This window comes from Fukomys damarensis, unplaced genomic scaffold (assembly GCF_012274545.1).
Source record: "Fukomys damarensis isolate Sample0158 unplaced genomic scaffold, DMR_v1.0_HiC HiC_scaffold_27, whole genome shotgun sequence".
Lineage (NCBI taxonomy): Eukaryota > Metazoa > Chordata > Mammalia > Rodentia > Bathyergidae > Fukomys > Fukomys damarensis.
Window position 1 is genome coordinate 22,615,456 of NW_022900939.1, and position 10,428 is coordinate 22,625,883.

Sequence of the window (10,428 nt, forward strand, 5' to 3'; positions counted from 1 at the left end):
TTATTCCACAGAGAACTAATATCTAGAATATATGAAGAACTAAAAAAGCTAGACCTCCTAAAATAAAAGACCCAATCAAGAAATTGGGCAAATTACATGAATAGAAACTTTACAGAAGAATTACAAATGCTTAATTTTTTTTGTTTGCCTTTTTTTTTTTTTGGTACTGGGGATCAAACTCAGGTCCTTGTGCTTGTGAGGCAGGCAGCAGAACCACTGAGCCAAATCCCCAGTCCTACAAATGCTTAATATATACAGTGGTACCACTGTACAGGAAGAAATGCTCAACATTGCTGGCCATTAGAAAAGTGTGAATTAAAACAACACTGAGGGCCCAGGGATTTGGCTCAATTGTTTTGCCGCCTGCCTCACAAGCGCAAGGGCCCGAGTTTGATCCTCAGTATAAAAAAACAAAAACCAAAAAAACCCAACACTGAGATTCTATCTTACTTCCAAAAGAATGGCCATCATCAAGAAATCCAATAATAATAAAAGCTGGCAAAGTTTCAAGAAAAGGGAACCCTTCCACATTGTTGTTGGGAATGTAAATTAGTACAACTACTATGGAAATCAGTATGAAGATTCTGCAAAAAACTAAAACTACAAATTCCATTTGACCCAGCTATTCCTCTTCTAGATATTCTCCCAAAAATTAAAGACACCATATTACAATGATATTTGCACACCCATTTAAAAAAAAATAAGGAAAGCTTCACAAATTTGCATGTCATCCTTGCACAGGGGCCATGCTAATCTCTGTATCATTCCAATTTTAGTATATATGCTGCTGAGGTGAGCACTGTTTATTTTGTTTTGTTTGAGACAGGGTCTCACCATATAGTTCAGGTCTGATGATACATGCCTGTAGTCTCAACACTCAGGAGGCTGAGGCAGGAGAATCACTGAATTTGAGGCCAGCCGGGGCTACACAGTGAGTTCAAGGCCAGCCTGAACGACATAGTGAAACCTTGTCTCAAAGAACCAATACACAAATAAATAAATAACAAAATATTTATTCTTTTTTTTTTTGCCTATTCTATATACATTTTAGAACCTGCATGCCAATTTAAAAATACAGCAGAAATTTTGATAGATTGTACTAATCTATAGATTAATTTGTAGAAAACTATTTTAGTGATACTGAGATTTTTCAATCCATGAGGCCTATTTTGGTCTTTTTTCTCATTTGTAGTTTTCAATATGTAGGTTTTTGTACACCTTCTTTAAATTTATTTATTCATTTTGGTTTTCTGAGACAGGGTCTCTCTATGTGGTTGAGATTGACCTGGAACTCACTATGTAGCCCAGACTGGTCTCGAACTCACAGCGATCCTTCTGCCTCAGCTTCCCAAGTGCTGGGATCACAGGCGTGCACCACCACTCTGTTAAATTTATTGCTAATTACTTCATGTATTTGAATGATATGGTAAGTGGAACTATTTATATTGTTAACATCTTGGTTACTAGCATATTGTTAACATCTTGGTTATTGCTTCACATACTTGTAAAAATGAAATGTGTTCTATGAAGTGATTTACAAATGACATTGAGGTTGATTATAGTGCTGTTGAGATCTTTTATATCCTTACCTATTTTATCAAACTGAATGCTAAAAATCTCTAATCATGATTATAGATTTGTCTCCTTCTCCCTTTATATCAGTTTTTATGTCAGATTTGAAGCTCTGTTATTAGATCATACACATTGGAGATATTTATTTATTTTTTTAAATTTTATTGAGTTTATTGGTACATTTTATGGATACAGTACAGTTACATTCATTGTTGGGATCATGTACCTTTACATGGGGAGATATTTATTTTTTAAACTAAAAAAAAATTTTGGTACCAGGGATCAAACTCGGGTCCTTACACTTGTGAAGCAGGTGCCAGAACCACTGAACTAAATCCCCGGCCCTGGAGATATTTATATCTCCTTGAGGTACTGTCCCTTTTACCATTATAAAATGTCCTTCTTTATCTCTAGTAATATTCCTTGCCTTGAACTTTATTTGATATTAATATAGCCACTTTAGCTTTCTTTTGCTTACTGTTTGCATGGTATACCTCTTTCCATCCTTTTTCCTCTGCCCCTCCCCCATACTGGGAATCGAACTCAGGACCTTGCACTTGCCAGGCAGGTGCGGTGCCCTTTTACTTTCAACCTAACTATGTATTCGAAGTGTGTCTCCTGGGCGTGACAGAGGAAAAAATAATGTCTCTTCTAAACAGGTAAAATGCCTTACAATAATAAATTTCCATCCACTCTCCCCATTGTAGTATACTGTTATCAAATATCTCTATATTTACATTATAAATTCAGAACTACAGTATTTGCTTTAAAATCATGTCTCTTATAGAAATGAGAGAAGAAAAAAATTCCTCCTCCCTTTTTGTGGTACTAGGGACTAGGGATTGAACACAGGACCTTGTGCATGATAGCATGATCTTTTAATTTAATCACATATTTACCATTTCCAGTGTCCTTCATCTCTTCCTATAGACGTGGGTTACTGACTGGGGTCATTTCCCTTTAGCCTAAAAACAACTTTTAGTTTAAGTCTACTGGTGACAAATTCAGTTTAAAATGTCTTCTTCCTTCATTATGGAAAAAGTTTTTGGATCTAGAATTCTTGGTCGACAGGGTTCTGTCTTGTTTTTATTCAAAATTTGACTATACCGTTCCTGGTGTCTTCTGTTCTCCACAGTTTCTGACAAGAAGTTGGTCATATTTGTAACACTGATTCCTGGGGCCGGGGATTTAACTCAGTGATTCTGCCACCTGCCTTGCAAGCACAAGGACTCTAGTTTGATTCCCAGTACCAAAAAACCCCAAAACAAAACAAAACAAAAAAACAACCAAAAAACAACAACAAAAACAAGCATAACACTGACTCCTTTTAGGTAATGTGTCATTTTTCTTTATCTACTTTCAAAATTTCCTCATCTTTGGTTTCAGCAATTTGGTTATGATGTGCTTTTTTTCCAATGAATCTATAAATTATATTTTCTACCAAATTTGAGAAGTCTAGGGGTATTATTTCTTCACATTTTTTTTCATTGTCATCTTCCCTTTCTAGGACCCAATTAGAGCCACAGTGGAGTACTTAATATTGTTTTATAGATCTTTTATGGTCTATTCACTTTTCTTCCATTTTCCTCATTTCCACAGATCTTCAAGCACAGATTCTTTTCTATCATTTCAAAATTCTTGAATACATCTATGAGGTTTTAAATTTCAGTTAATTTATTTCAGCTCCACACCATGTTTTGTTTGCATGCCTGCTGGAATTTTTGCATTCATTTTACCTTTGATCACATTTTTTGTAATTCTTCCACCCTATACATTACCACAGTGAATTCTTTGCTTTGAAGTTGGTCTGTAAAATTCAATATCTATACCTACTTTAGTCATTCATGGTTGCTGTCTTTCCATTTTTGTTTCCTTCCATGCCTAGTAACTGTAAGCAGAAAACCGGACATTGTAGATAAGATACTGTAGCATTCTGGATCCTGCAGTGTTCATCTGAGGATTTTTTTTTCTGATAGGAAGTTAATTTGTCTAAATTCAAACTGTAAATTTGTGTGTCCTGCGGTACACAGCAGCTGGTGTCTTTGCTCAGTTCTTGTAGCTTTTAGCTGCTGCTTTTTTAGCCTGGCACCCTGAGGTCCTCCCTGCACCCATGTAATTTGGAAGACAGCCAAAGATCTGGGCAGCTTATATCCAGATTTAGGGTCTCAACTCTGTGATTTTTGTGCTTCTTTGTGATTTCCCCCTAATTTTCCAGCTATGCTCCAAGTTTAGGGCTTGTCTGCTGACAGCCCAAGCCAGTAAGCTTTCAGCTTTCTACAGTTTAGGAATTCAGTATGTTGTTAAAAAACAAAAATCAAACAAAACAAAACAAAACAAGCCATCAAACAGATCTCCTAATATGTCTGTCCTTCAAGGGCCTCTGCCCACTTTTTTTGGATCTTTGGTTGGCTGGCTGGTTTTTATTTTTACTTTTCTAGGTTTCCCAGGGTCTCCTCTATATATACTTAAGTGTACTGAGTTCAATAGTAACTATGAATTGGGTTATACCTTTTTGGGGAGGGGTACAGGGATCGAACTTGGGACCTTGCACTTGTGAAGCAGGTGGTGTAACCACTGAGCGAAATCCCTGTCCCTGTATTATACCTTTTACAGAGACATTGGGCCTCACTGCAGTTCTTTCTTGCTTCCAGGATTTACCCCCACATTTTCCTGTTGTGCTCCCATCCCTAATTTCTCTTCTCTGGAGCCTCCCACCTGTAAGGCTGCAGTTTTCTGCTTGTCATTTCATTTCACTATAGCAACATGGAACTGGGAGTACACCTAGCAAAAAGTCACAAAATTTGCAATTCTTGCTGTTCCAGGTTCTACAGGGAGCTTTTTGTTATTTCTTATATTTTGACCAGATTTTTTCACTGTTGTCTGTAGGAAGGTTTGAGCAAATACTAATTTATTCTAATCTAGCTGAAAATAATTTACAAGTAAATTTACTTTTTGAGTTTTAAAAGTAATACCTTAGGCACAGTGGTACATCCTTGTAATCCTAGCACTGAGAGGGGATGAGTCAGGAAGATGGCAAATTTGAGTCATATCTTAGCATCATAGTAAGATTCTATCTCAAAATAAAAAATTAAAATTAAAAAGGGACTGGGAAATGTAGCTCACTGGTAGAGTGCTCCTGGCTTTGACCCCTAGTACTGGAAGAAAAAAACTCTTTAATTTTATTATTATTATTACTATTTGTTGTTATTGTTATTTGGGACATAGTCTCTCTACATAGTTCAGGGCTGACTTTGAACTTACTATGCAGCCCAGTGAACTGTCAAGATCCTCCTGCCTCAGCTTCCCAAATGCTGGGATTACAGGTGTGTCCCACCACACCCACCTATTATTATCTTGAAGATTTTTGTTTGTTCCTTTGCTTGTTCCCCCCCCCACAGGCTCTCACTATGTAGGTCAGGCTGGTTTCAAACTCAGGATTCTCCTACCCCAGCCTCCTGGGTGCTGGGATTATAGGTGTGTGCACTAGGGAGGCTCAGACAAAATGATCTTGAGTTTGAAACCAGCCTGGACTATATAGTGAGGCCCTGTCTCAAAAAAACCAAAAAGAAAAACAAAACACGAAGGGGTAACTCATTTTCTGGTCCCCCTTCTGTCTTTCTCTCAATAAATCTTTCCTATTCTTAAACACACATACACACACACACACACACACACACGACCAGAGAGTAGAATGGGTGCACGAAGTGAAGTGCGGGCCAGGGATACAGCTCAGTGGTGCCTCGCCTGCCTGGCAAGTGCAAGGTTGAGTTTGATTCTCAGTATCGAAAAAAAGAAGGTGAAGTGTGTTCATAGGCTTAGTACCTAATTTATTACCCCCCCTCACAATTCCAGATCACAAAGTTACTGTTGTGCTACCAGTTGCTTTTTAAAAATTGAGTGTGCGTGTGTATACACAGTATTTCGTGTGATATAGAAAAAATACATAACTTATTTTGGAAATACATAATAAAGTACAGCAATTCCGTAAGACCTAAAGACTACTATTAAAAGTTTGAAGAAGCTGAATGTGGTGGTGCATGCCTGTAATCCCAGCACTCAGGAGGAGACTAAGGGGTCACTGCAAGTTTGAGGCCAGCTTGGTCTATATTGTGAGACTCTGTCTCAAAAAAATTTTTTTACAAGGGGAAAAAAATGAGAACCAAGACCTGTCATGTAAAGGCACAAGATCCCAACAATGAATGTAACTACTGTATACCTAAAATGTACCAATAAACTCAATAAAAAAATTTTTTTTTTAAAGAAGAAAACTGTGAGCCAGGCGTGGTGGCGCATGCCTGTAATCCCAGCATGTGGGAGGCTGAGGCAGGAGGATCGCTTTGAGTTCAAGACCAGCCTGGGATACATAGTGAGTTTCAGGTCAGTCTCAACTACATAGTGAGACCCTGTCTCAAAAAACCAAAAAAACCAAACCAAACAAAACAAACAAACAAAAAAAGGTGTGTGAATGTGTATCTACAAACAAACCTTTGCATATATATTTGTGCTTCTTAATCTCTTTTTAATTCAACTGATTATTCATATTTTATAACATATTAAGAGGACAACTTTCTCTGTTAGAAGATAAAGATTGACTTTATTCTTTTTAATGATTACAATATATTTAGTTAAAATAAACACATAATCATTTACTTAATATATCCTTTCCTGATGCACATTTGACTTGCTTGTAGTTTTTAGCTGTTATGAACAGCTGCTGCTAGTATTTCCAACACACTTACAGGAATATATTTTGTCTTTCTTTTTTTTTTTTTTGGTTTGGGTTTTTTGTTTGTTTTTCTTTTTTGTACCAGGTATCAAACTCAGGACCTTACCCTGGCAAAGCAGGTGGTGGACCCACTGAACTAATCCCTGGCCCTGGTTTTGGTTTTTTGAGACAAGGTTTTGCAATGTAGTTCAGGCTGGCCTCGAACTCATGACAATCCTCCTGCCTCAGCCTCCCAAGTGCTGGAATTATTAGGCGTGTGCCACTGCATTCCGTTATGCCTTTAGTTGTAAAGGAGAGTTGTATTAGATAAAAATGTTTTGATTGAGACTTTTTTTTTTCTTTCAGCACTCTGCTATTCCACTGTTTTCTGGCTCTCACCGTTTCTGCTGAGAAGTCAGCTGCTATTCATAGTATTATACCCAAAACTTGATAAGCTGTGTTTCTCTGGCTTTTTTTGTCTTTTAAAACTTTGCTAGGTTGTGCCTAGGTGTGGATTCCATGGTATGTATCCTATTTAGGGGTTCTTAGATTAATGATTTTAATCAAATTTAGGAAGTTCTTGGTTATTATTTCTTATTCTCTTCTTTCCTTTTCCTTGAGACAGTTGCTATGGAGTCAAGTACAGGGCTATGGAGTCCAGTAAAGTATTAAAGATGGGAGACTGAGGAGTTAGGTTAATTTTCAGTGACTATATAGTCAGCAGCATATTAGGAAGTGTTTTGTTGTTTTTGTTTTTTTTTTTTTTGGTACTGGGGATCGAACTTGGGTCCTTGTGATTGCAAGGCAGGCCACCGAACTGCTGAGCTAAATCCCCGGCACCATTAGGAAGTTAGGAACAAGAAAAATAAAGTAGTTAACCTAGCTGTATAAATCAGACTCACCAACACATAAGAGTAGCCTACCTTGCTTTAAAACAATGTTTTCCTCAGTGGTGAGGAGAGCAAATACATGCATAGAACAGTCATTAAAGTATAGGCACTAAAGTTACTGTAACTTCATTAGCATAGTAAAAGTCACAGCCCAGGTGGAGACCTAGCATGACACACTTGTCACATGAAGCATTGAGAGGAAAAGTGTAGATATAAATGTAACTCTACTTTTTTGTGTGATGACTACTCTTTCCTGCCCTTTTGTTTGAGTCAGCTTGTTTCTATCTCATTTGCTGTCCCACTGAGCTCAAACATTAAGAACAAAAGAATCTTGTTTCTGTGTCATTATGTCTCTGTTTAATTCTTTTGATGCAGAACACAAGAACCCATGGAATTGATGACCCTCTTCTTTTCCACTACATGTATACTGGTATGTTTGATGTCGTGCGACAGATCTGTAAGGCTCTGTTCATTTTATTTTTTTGGTTCAATCTTTTTACTCTTTGTTCTTCAGAACTGATAATTTTCTACCATTCTATCTTTTAAGTTCACAGATTCTTTCTTCTGAATCTCAAATCAGCTGCTGAATCCCTATGGAGAATTTTTCATTTTTGTTATTGCACTTTGTTTTTTAGTTTCTATGTTTCATTGGGATTTATTGAGTTATTGTCACCAGATCTTTTTTCTCATAATTTTTTGTATTATTAGTGTATATCTGAATTCATACAGTTTACAATCATCTTGGGGAGTGGTTATATGTACATATTACAGCTTGTTTCTTGTCACTGTATCTTTGAAAAAAATATTAGTTTTCCTTATTCTTTGAACATGTTTAAAAATAGCTGTGTTAAAGCCTTTGCTTGCCAAGTCCAACACCTAGGTTCCCTTAGTTTCTACTAATTATTTCCTCTGAATATGAATCATCTTTTCATTTTTTTGTTGCATAATTTGTTAAAAATTGGGTATCTTAGAGAATATATTGTAGTGACTCTGTATTAAAGTTTCCTACATAGGTTGTGGTTTTGTTTGTTTAGTTAATTGGCTGGAACAGATCTAAAAGTCTGTCTATCTCACAGTGTGGGGCCACTTGATATCACTATAGTTTCTTTTCTTTTCCTTTCGAATTCTTGTTTTTACCCCTCACTTGTTCAGGTTGTCCCCATGTCTACACAACCAATGACTGACTACAGATTGTGTTCACATATTTAGGTTTTGGATCTCTCTCAGTTTATAGAACTGTGCAGGAATTAAGGCTTGTAAATTCAGGCAATTTTTAGGTCTCCCAACTTTTACTTTCTGATGGAGTCCTTTTGCACCTCCTCCATACATTCACGCAGCTTCACATCAATCAGGGATACATGGACAGCATAAGAACTCTCCGATATTATCTGCATGTGTGCAAAGGCTTCTAAGTCAGCCAGAGATGGGTGGACAGCTTTTCAAACCCTTCTACTGCTGTCCCCTTTCCAGAGACATTGTTTTTTGGTTAATCTGCCAGTCTAGTGTTGCTTGACCCACCTGGAATTGTTCTCTCAGGCTACCAGAACAGCAAGCCTTCCTTTTTCACTTGCCACAGAGATCATTACCTTTACTGACAATACCTGTTCAAGAGCTCCTCACTTTCTGTTCCAAATCAAGTGATTGTGGTAGCCAAGCCACTAGTTTTCATAGCCTGCCCCACTCTGGAAGATCCACTACACCAATGGAGAAAAGGAGGAGAAGAAGGAACGTCAGGCAAGAATTACAAAAGACCAGGGATTCAGCTCAGTGGTTCCGCCGCCTGCCTTGCAAGCACAAGGGCCCAAGTTTGATCCCTGGTACTAAATAAATAAATAGTAAGGCTTTGTTTCTATAGAATCTTTTTTTTTTTTTTTTTTTTTTTTTTTTGTACCGGGGATTGAACTCGGATAATGTTTTTTTTTTTAAAATTTTTTTTTTTTTTTTTTTTTTTTTTGGTACCGGGGATTGAACTCGGGACCTTGCACTTGCAAGGCAGGCCACCGAACTGCTGAGCTAAATCCCTGGCCCTCCATAGAATCTTATCTAATTACCAGGAGCAGGTTTCACTATGGTTTATATTTTTCCCTACCACTGGAGACTGAACCCAAGACCTCGTGCCTGTTAGACAAACATTCTACCACTGAGCTGTATTCCAGCTCTATCTAACTACCTACCTATTTATATTTTGAGATAGAGTCTTGCCAAGTTGCCCAGACTGGTCTCCTTCAGCCTTCTGAGCCAACTGGGATTACAGGTTGTACAACCATATAAGCTCACCTTCATTCTTATACAAAAGAGAACTTTTTGGCTATTTTTTGTTTTTCCTTCTTGTAAGTCATAGGTTCTCTCTATTGGCCGGCATCTGAAGTCATTCGTAAGTTACTGCAAGCTGTCCTGATAGACTTCTATATTTATTTGTACAAATAACAACCCTGAGATTCCATTTTTCCCAGCTCTAAAAACTCTATGCATTCCCTCAGCATGACAGTTTCTTTTTGTTATAGAAATGGCTCAGCCATGTGTGGTGGTGCACACCTGCAATCCCAGCATTTGGGAGGCTGAGGCAGGGGGATCACTGTGAGTTTGAGGCCAGCCTGGGCTACACAGAGAGAACCTGTCTCAAAAAACAAAACAACAAACAAAAAAATAAAAATAAAAAGGCTCATACTACTGTACCTTAACCTACAAAAAAGCACAGAATACCACCCAACTGCCTCTTGTTATTTAGCAAACAGGTGCTATTATTACTGTTAGTTTTCTCACTCTTTGATAAAGACCCAACCCAAGAAAAAGCTAAATATAACCTTTAACAATAAAAAGAAAAGTTCAAGAGTTTCTGATTCTTAGATATGCACCTCACAAAATTAAAAGCATTTTTTCAATATTGTTGCTATGCTGACACTGTTAAGCATTTACTGCACATAACCAAGCTTGAACTAACTGCAATATTATTTATGGAACTTTTTTTTCAGTATGGGGTATTAATTCTGAGGCCTAGCACATGCTAGGCAATCACTGTACAACTGAGATATATCTCCAACACTTTCATTTTAAAACAAGATCTGGCTAAGTGCCCAGGCTGAGCTACAACTCGTAATTCTCTTGCCTCAGCCTCTGAGTAGCTGGGGTTAGAAGCAGGTGTCACTATGCTCAGGTTCATGAAACTTCTTTAAAAAAACTTTTTTTTTTTTTGGTACTGTAGATTGAACTTGGACCTTGCACTTGTGAGGCAGGCAGTGGCACCACTGAGCTAAATCTCAG

General features: G+C 37.5%; 1 non-coding gene across 1 annotated transcript; it reads right to left on the reverse strand.

Moving 5' to 3' along the window:
- Positions 1 to 696: 696 nt before the first annotated feature.
- On the reverse strand, positions 697 to 800 carry LOC117283583. Its single transcript, XR_004514612.1, has one exon. It is a non-coding gene; the product is annotated as a U6 spliceosomal RNA (small nuclear RNA).
- Positions 801 to 10,428: the final 9,628 nt, after the last annotated feature.